The following is a 9,881-nucleotide window of genomic DNA, read 5'->3' on the forward strand; positions in this document are numbered from 1 at the left end:
ATAAGGGAATGAATTAGCAACAAGAGCTTACGGGGTGTGCATAGCTCAGTGGTTAGCGCTTCTTACATTGCACATCGATGACGCGTGTTCGATCCCTACTGAAGTCCAGAAAAAAGAAGTTTGATGGGGAGATGTGGTGATCTCCGAAATAGCTGCTATAACTTCAACCGCTTAGACTTTGTTGCTTTTTAAATTTTTCCCTAGTAAACAAAGTCGTGGTACAAAGCTAAATAAAAATATTAAAATAAAAATGATAATAAGCCACAATAAAATTGACAAATACATAGTTTAGGATGAGCCTGCCTGAAACTATATATACAACCTACAAACATACATACAAACTACAAACTATACAAACTATACAAACATACAAACTATACATAACAACCACGCTGTAAGTTTGAATACCGGCAAATCAGCTGCACTTGATGGTGGTAGTAGGTTGAATAAGGGAATGAATTAGGAACAAGAGCTTACGGGGTGTGCATAGCTCAGTGGTTAACGCTTCTAACTTTGCACATCGATGACGCGGGTTCGATTTCTGCTGAAGTCTAGAAAAAAGAAGTCTGATGAGGAGATGTGGTGATCTCCGAAATAGCTGCTATAACTTCTACCGGTTACACTTTGTTGCGTTTTAAATTTTTCCCTAATAAGCAAAATCGTGGTACAAAGCTCAATAAAAATATTAAAATAATATTTATATAGGGCCTGTGCCAATCGGTAATGACGGTATGAGACGGGGTGGAAAAATTTGCTATGGTGTACAAATTAATTGAATTTTGCTGTTCCAAATGCAGAGTAAAATTTTGACAGTTCAAAAACCAAACAAACGCTCGAGCGAAAAGTCTATTTTTGTGTGTTGCTGAAATTTGTTAAAATTTATATATAAAATGAACAGAATAGAAAGAAAATACTTTTCTTTACTGATGACGATATTAATAGAAGTACAAGAAATGTATTCATTTAATGATTTGATATTACTTGAGAACTTTAGGCAACGTGCGAGGCGCCAGGTAATACTTGTGTTGGAAGTATTTATATTTTTATATATAATAGCAGAGCACCCGACGTCGTTCGGGGTAAACAAATCAAAATATAAAACAGTAATACAAATATTCAGTTCAGCATAATTTAGAGGAGACAAACTATTTCCTTTGTTTACTTTAAGGCATCCTTAGGAGCCATACTGTTTAGGCCACTAGACTAAACCAAACTTTGAAAAGGGTGAACCACCCTAATGTTCATGTGCATACACACACCGATATATACATACATACGAATATGAGCATATAAATAATTGCATTATTTTTCCCGCCAATTATTATAACGAATTAGCCAAATTTCCCCTCAGCACATCTCGCTGTTTGAGGGTTCGGCTAAATCTGTCAACAAATAGCGCGGGCACTCCAGTTTTTCACTTAATAGAGCACGGACGCCTATCAGCCACCACCCTTCATCACACACCATACAGGTAATATTTCGTATTCACCTTACATTTGTATATGTGTATACATACATAATTAATAAATCAAACACATATTTGACGAAGAATTAATTTTTCGTGGCTTTATTTATTTTCTCGGCCTACACTGAAAATACATTGGTGCAACCTACGGCAACATACGGAGCTTCGAAGAAAGTAGTTGCACCTATGAACATGGTCCATCTTCGCCAGGAAATACAAACAGCCAGCATACTATAATACAGTCCACTGAAATTTTGCTACATCACAAAGAGCACTTATTCACAACTTATTCATAAATACATTGATTGGAGCACCATTTTTACACTGCGCAGATCGCTTTGCCACAACAACTGGAGCACCACCACTTGCCGCAATCATTTTCAATTTTCAAAAGAACTCCGTATTCACATATGTACATACATATGTATATAGCTGATCGTATAACCACACATTGAAGTCATAAACAACAGGATTGTCAAAGGTACGTGGTTAACATTTCTGCACTTTCTTGCACATATACATACATATACGTCGATTTGTGATAGTGCTCAAATCCGATATTTCGCGCAAATACAAAAAAAAAAATAATAAAAATATAACTCGAGTGATTTTGTGGATTCAGTGTATTATAAATCAATTCAATACTCGATTGTGAACATATTAACTTACACAAGTGCTTGGTCACTTTTTACATTACACTCACTGCGGCTTGTTAGTGTAACCATTGCCTCAAATTAAACTTCGGCACACATATTTTCTATTAAATTTCCTAATTCAAACACTTTTCCACATTTGCAAAGCACAGATTCAATTTAGTTGCACATTGAATCGGCTTTCACTTTTTTTCGTGTCACAAATAGTTTGATTTGCTAACTCATCACACTAACAACCACTTGAGTTTCGAGGATCTTGACCACATTTATTAATGCATTTTGGTTCTGCACGGATTCGAAGCACTTTATCGCTGTAATACCACAAAATCACTATTCGCGCGATATAACACCTCAAACAAAATTATACACCTTTTTGTCCACGTTCAAAAATTTATATTCTTTAATTGAACTTTGATGTGAGTTGGGTGGCGCCCATATTCTGCAAATAAATACATACATAAGTGCAAATATACACACGTAAATTCAAATATCAGTACAAGAAAAAAAAAATAATAATAATAATTCTGATACGTTATCAATTAAAACTGTTCGTTTTAAAATCTTTGATTGTGGGGGGTTTTTCTTGGCTTCGCATAGAGCTTTGTAAAAGGGTGTCATTCACATACCCCCTCTTAGTTTTTTACATAATCATCCCATAAAGCATGGATAAATTTATTCGCTTGGCAGACGCTGTCACCGAGTTTGAGGCCGACTACAATGACACGGCCCAAACTGATCACACTAAGTACACTCTTGCTATTCAGCAAGATGAACTTAAAGCCATATGGAGGAAGGTAAAGACAGCGTATGAGGAACTAGTACATTCCGATAGGTTAGACGCCACAGGAGTCGCCACTGTGAAACCTAAGTACAAAAGTTCGTATGCTGTATACCTGCGCTGCATGTCTAACATGGCAGAACTCCATGCAAAGTTAGTAAAGAATGACAATGATGTAGAGGATATGTCCGCCCGAGAACATAATATTCAACTACCGCCGTGTGATACGGACGTATTCAAAGGCGACTATCTCTCTTGGCCGACTTTCCGAGACATGTTTACGGCCATATATATACGCAACAAGCGCCTCACCCCTGTGGAAAAATTGTTCCACCTGAACCAAAAAACAGAGGGGGAGGCCAGAGAGATCGTGAGTAAATGTCACTTAACTAACGATGGCTTTCAAACTGCATGGAAGAATTTGAGTGATAGGTATGAAAATAAGCGTATCCTGGTAAATACTCAACTCAAGATTCTGTTTAACTTAGAGGCGGTAGAGAATGAGTGTGGCAGCTCCATTAAAAAATTACAGCGCGATATTAATAATTGCATCTCGTCCTTACAATGTCATCAAATTGACATCTCAAACTGGGATGCAATTATTACATATCTATGCTCGACTAAGTTACCAGAAACTACATTAGCGTTATGGGAGCAAACAATTGAAAACAAAACTGAAATATCAAAGTGGGTAGACATGAATAAATTTCTATCACAACGATTTCAAACTCTAGAAACCGTTTCAGACATTAGAGGCAGTAAAAATTACCCAACTACATTACCGCACAATAGTAACAACCATATGGAAAGTCAGCAAAAAAGATTGAAGCCATTCCAAGCAAGCGTACCCAAGGCAATATGCACTTTCTGTAAGAGCAACGAGCACAAGCTATCAAGTTGCCAAGAATTTTTCAACCTAGCAACAGCCGATAGAATCTCCTTCCTAAAGAATAATAACAGTTGCTTGAACTGTCTATCCTCCGGACATGTGGTGTCGAGGTGCAAAAGCTCATTTAATTGTAGAATATGTCACTTGAGGCACCATACGCTCCTCCACTCCCAGACGGTTCCGCCAAAAGCAACTTTTCCAACTAGTAATTCCTTTTCTACAGACGACATCGCCTCATCTTCCGCCCAAGCCCAAGCAAGACGCGACTCTACAAATACAAATAACGTGCAAGCTTGCTTCGTCAATACGAGCAAAGGGGTTCTATTAGGAACCGCGCGTGTTAACATATTTTTCAAGAATAATAACTTTACAGTCCGCGCACTTATAGACTCCGGATCAGAAGCCTCTTTTATAACCGAAAGCCTTAAACGCAAAATCAACCTACCATCAAAGAGAATGCGTGCCCAGGTATCAGGCATCAACAACAGTGTTTCTGCACAAGTAAAAGAAACGTGCGTCGTTCAACTGCGGTCACCCATTGACCCGTCAATCAATATAAATACGCAAGTCCTAGTTCTGCCGCAACTCACCGGAAACTTACCGACTTGCGAAGTAAAGGCTAAGACGAGGCAAGCGTTTCCGGACCTACTATTAGCGGACAAGAACTTCTACAGAAATGAACACGTTGATCTTATCCTGGGCGGCGATATTTATGCCCAGATAATATTAAATGGTATCCAAAGGAAAGGAACTCTACTTGCACAAGAAACCGTCTTCGGCTGGATAGTAACTGGCCAGACGGAGCCGAAATCCCTAACCACTAAACGCGCATCTTTCTTTAATGCGGTCTCATTAAAGAAGCGGCTTACGTCCTCAAAAGGCCACCTAAAAAACAAAACTTTCAATAAAGAAAAAGATTTTAACACAGGAACGCCAAAACTACGGCGAAAATTAGTGCCAAATTCTTTGGGCGGGGGAGGGACTGAAGCTACCTTTCGTAAAAAGTCCTCACACCAAAGAGGCACATTTGGTTGTACGAACGCAACCTACGACCAATTCGCAACAACACCCGCAGAAAGGAAGTGGAGGCGCGGCACAACAACCGCAATAATTGAGCGCCATACGCAACTCCATGGTACTGGGCAACAATACTACAACTTTCAGTCAAAACTCCACTTCTCTATAACCTAAACTATCCGACTTTTTCTCAAAACCCGCAAAATTACATACAATCCACAGCGTCTACACTCAAACGTGCAGAGAAATTCTTGTCCCGAGTAGGGTGTAAGAATAACCCAGCAACTCTCTCTCCATGTGAAAACAACTGCGAATCCCACTTCTTGTTTATCTATCGATTCCACTACTTAATACGCAAACAATAGATATTTAACACTGCATACTGTATTCTCACTTGTAAGGTATAATAAACCCCCCGATTTCTTACAACCATCATTCAATCAAAAAATGAACGCCAAAAAAATATCTTGCTAAGTTGAAAAGTTTGATAAAAATTTCATAGTCTGACAATGTCCAATGAAAGGAAGATAGTTACCACAGCCGGACCGCCATCAGCGCCCGTTGCCCTCAATGGCGCTGCAGCCAGTGGCTTCAATCATCGTCCACCGCCTCCTTCCTACGAAGGCATGTATAAATTAGGCATATGGTTTGGTGCCACCCGATTAGCAGCAAATCGCCAAGTTTTCCAGCTACGGCCCCATACAATTCATCGCATGAAATATCACTGCCACTCTTCCCGAAGTTTATCCGGCACATATTTCCAAAAAATGCTAAAAGGAAAAGAACAAAACTATTAAATTGTAATATAATGAGCTAAATACGCAACTTACCGCCTCGTGCCAACCTCATGCCATTCAGGAAATTAGCGGCTGCGTCTCTTTATACATTCCGGATAAACCCATTTCACAACCAGAATAAACAGAATGCCATTGAAATATACGTTTACATATCATCAGGAACGTTCTAAAGAATAAGTAAACAAAAAAGTTTATTCCAAACGTTCAGAATGAATAAAGAAATGCAGCCAGTATATGTGCTGCATTTTGACATNAAATTGTAATATAATGAGCTAAATACGCAACTTACCGCCTCGTGCCAACCTCATGCCATTCAGGAAATTAGTATATGTGCTGCATTTTGACATAAATTTAAAATAGAGATGTGTTGAGTTGGCGAACACTCGGTACCCACTGCTTCAGTGTGGGTACTCGATACCGATTCGATGCATTCTGCCGTGGCAAATTATATGAACATTTCAATCACTTTTGCACAAGACAGGAATTATTGTTGTTGTCGAAACTTCGATCACTTTATTAAAACTTCGATAATACTAACTTTTTTATTTTTTTTCCCTTATTTATTTATTTTTTTTTTCACTCCCTAAAAGGTGCGTGGATCCGGTTTTCACAAGGAATATCCTCAATAAAAATAAATAAAAAAAATAAACATAGAAAGAATAAAAAACGTATACATATAGATATATTTCAATGCGACGTTCATGCGATATCGCCCCAAAGTCACTAATAAGTTTTTCTAAAATGCTTGTCTTCTAGTACAAGTACGAACCAATAATAAATAAAAAATAATATATATATATATATATATATGTAGATGCATGTACATACATACAACGAAAGACTCGGAGCGGAAACTCGGCCTTTCCGCCCGATCACATCAGGGGATCGGAAACTTGGGCTTTCCGACCCAAGTTCATATACGCAAATACCACAACGTGGATCGGAATCTCGGCCTTTCCGACCACCTTCAGACAATTAAAAGCGCTATGGAGCGGAAAGCAGGCTTTTCCGCGCGTAGCCAGACCAACGATCAATTTATCAACTACGGTATCGAGGTAGACTGGAGACTCGGCCTCGCCAGCTATCGACTGCCTTAAATTATTCCAACTATGTGCAAAGAAATGTTTAACCACGTCCTTTCGTACTAACCTTCTCTTTTTTAATATCCAGGAAGCCGAATACAATTTTTTATTTATTTTTAAAATTTATTTGTTAATGCAGGTGTGGTGGTTGAATGGCTCGACAGATGTTGCTTATAGCAAGGGGGCCGGCATGTTTAGGCCACTAGACTAAACCAAACTTTGAAAAGGGTGAACCACCCTAATGTCATGTGCATACACACACCGATATATACATACATACGAATATGAGCATATAAATAATTGCATTATTTTTCCCGCCAATTATTATAACGAATTAGCCAAATTTCCCCTCAGCACATCTCGCTGTTTGAGGGTTCGGCTAAATCTGTCAACAAATAGCGCGGGCATCCAGTTTTTCACTTAATAGAGCACGGACGCCTATCAGCCACCACCCTTCATCACACACATAAAGGTAATATTTCGTATTCACCTTACATTTGTATATGTGTATCCATACATAATTAATAAATCAAACACATATTTGACGAAGAATTAATTTTTCGTGGCTTTATTTATTTTCTCGGCCTACACTGAAAATACATTGGTGCAACCTACGGCAACATACGGAGCTTCGAAGAAAGTAGTTGCACCTATGAACACATACCTTTGGCTTTATCGTGCTATAACTAATATATATTGATCATCACTTGTATTACAAATTTTGTTCCATTATTAATATTAGATGGATTAAGGTAACGATCAAATTTCTAAATTAAAATTATTCTACTACCGTACAATCCGTTTAGCTGCCTATTCGATTAGCTGTTTTAGTATAGCTGCACTTTTCTGGTAGAATGCCTAATTTGGAAGGAGTTTTATTCATTATGAACGAACCTTTTTCGTTTAACAGCATCGCGGGATTAAAAAACGATTTAATCTTTCCATTTCAAAATAATCTAAAGACGATAACGTTTCAAAAAAAAGTATTTATATTATATAAATATTAAATATCCGAGTTATCTAATAGATAAATATATATATGCATATCCCCCTTTTACAAACTTATTTATATATACATTACTCTGAACACCTCCCATAGATACCTATGTATGAATACCAAATTTCAAGTTCATGTGACTTATGGTTCCCAATTTATGGCTGATTAAAAATTCCACGCCTACGGGATGTGCCACGCCCCTTTTATAAACTCATTCATATACACCTTACTATACCAAATTTCAAGTTCGTGGGACTTATGGTGCGAAGTTATGGCTGATAAAAATTCCACGCCTATGGGATATGCTACGCCCGTTTTCACAAACTCGTTTATATAAACCCTCGTATAAGCACCTGCCATTGATATATCTGCATACTAAATTTCAAGTGGGCTTATGGTTCCGAAGTTATAGCTGATAAAAATTCCACGCCTATAAGATGTGCCACGCCCCCTTCAATAAACTCGTTTATATATACCCTCCTATAAGAATCAACCATTGATATGTCCGCATGCCAAATTTCAAGTTCGTGTAACTTGTGGTTCCGAAGTTATAGCTGATTCCACGGCTATGGGATGTGCCACGCGCCCTTTTACAAACTCGTTTATACATACTCTCCTATAAGCACCTACCATTGAAATGTCTGCATACGAAATTTCGAGTTCGTGTGACTTATGTTTCCGAAGTTACAGCTGATAAAAAATTCCACGCCTATGGGATGTGTACCCGCCTATAAGCATCTACCATTGACATGTCTGCATACCAAGTTTCAAGTTCATGTGACTTATGGTCTGGAGGTTATGGCTGATTAAAAATTTCACGCCTATGGGAGGTGTCACGCCCCGTTGTCGGATCCCAATTTTTTCCACCCTATTATAGGCCCAGTTGTAATGGCAATATTCTGTCAAAATTTAGTCTGCATCTTGTACATACATACATACATACATTCATACATACATACATACTTTCACAAATATATAGTAGATATATCCTTCTCTAAGCGTAAAATAATTTTTGGGGGTGTCACCTATCGTGTAAGTTTCAAGTCCAAATATTTTATTTAAATTGGCTAAATGGTTTTCTAAATACATATGAGCCAAATCAGCAAGTAAATGCAATTTTTATGAATATACCGACCCCAGCGCCACCTAGCGATTAAATTTTTAGTCGAAATATTTCCCTTCAAGGTGCTGAAATATTTCATTTCATTTCATTTATTTCAAAAACCATTAGTACAATAAGACTTAGTCTTTTTTAGTACAACAGGTTCATACAAATTACAAATTATAACAACAGAATATTAAATGTAACAACAAATATCTATTCTCTCAATCGTGGAAAGTAATCTAGATAAATATTACAGATACAGATTGGTTCATCAATTTGAAGAGAAGTGGGTATACAGAATAGCTTTAAAGTTGCTCTTGTTAAGTTTGCTTCTAACATTAATTGGAATGGAGTTCCAGATTCATATAGCGTTAATGGAAAACAGTCTTGTGGAATTGTTAAATTTGTATAGAGGTAAGATTAAGTCGTATGATCGCTCCGACTTGGGAAAGATAAGTTTTTCATATAAGTAATAAGGTATCTTCGTATTCATAAGTCGGAAAAGGAAAATGCAGTTTCTGGCCTTTATGTAGTCGGAGATTACACACCCCAGCAGGGAAGACCTCCAGGCAGATATATGGTCAAATTTACGAATACCAAATACGTACCGAGTAACATGATTAAATAAAATGTCAATTTTATGGGCAGAGGCGGAATCAAGTTTGCTGTATACCAACTCTGAGTATGGTATTATAGGTACAATTAACTGACGTGCTAGCATTCGTCTAGTGGCAACTGGAGTGAATGATGCCGAAAGCCTCAGATTTCTAAGTATTCCATATACTTTGCTCACTACAGAGTTAATATGATCACAACAGCTAAGGTTAGAGTTGATAATAAACCCCAAGTTAGTTATTTTGGTAACCAGTTTTAAGGATTGATTATATAAATATAGCGAAGGGATACTGTCGATATTAAATTTCTTCTTGTAGACTGGTAATACATAAGACTTGGAGGGATTGAGACAAAGTCCGTTCTTAGTAGCCCAACGTAAAACAGAATCTAAGTCTTTGTTTAAATTTATGGCAATAACATCCTTATTTTCGAAGCGGCCGGAGAAATAAAGTTGAATGTCATCAGCATACGCATGCATGCTGA

This window comes from Rhagoletis zephyria, unplaced genomic scaffold (assembly GCF_001687245.7).
Source record: "Rhagoletis zephyria isolate East Lansing unplaced genomic scaffold, Rhagoletis_zephyria_1.1 Rzeph_scaffold_00190, whole genome shotgun sequence".
Classification (NCBI taxonomy): Eukaryota; Metazoa; Arthropoda; class Insecta; order Diptera; family Tephritidae; genus Rhagoletis; species Rhagoletis zephyria.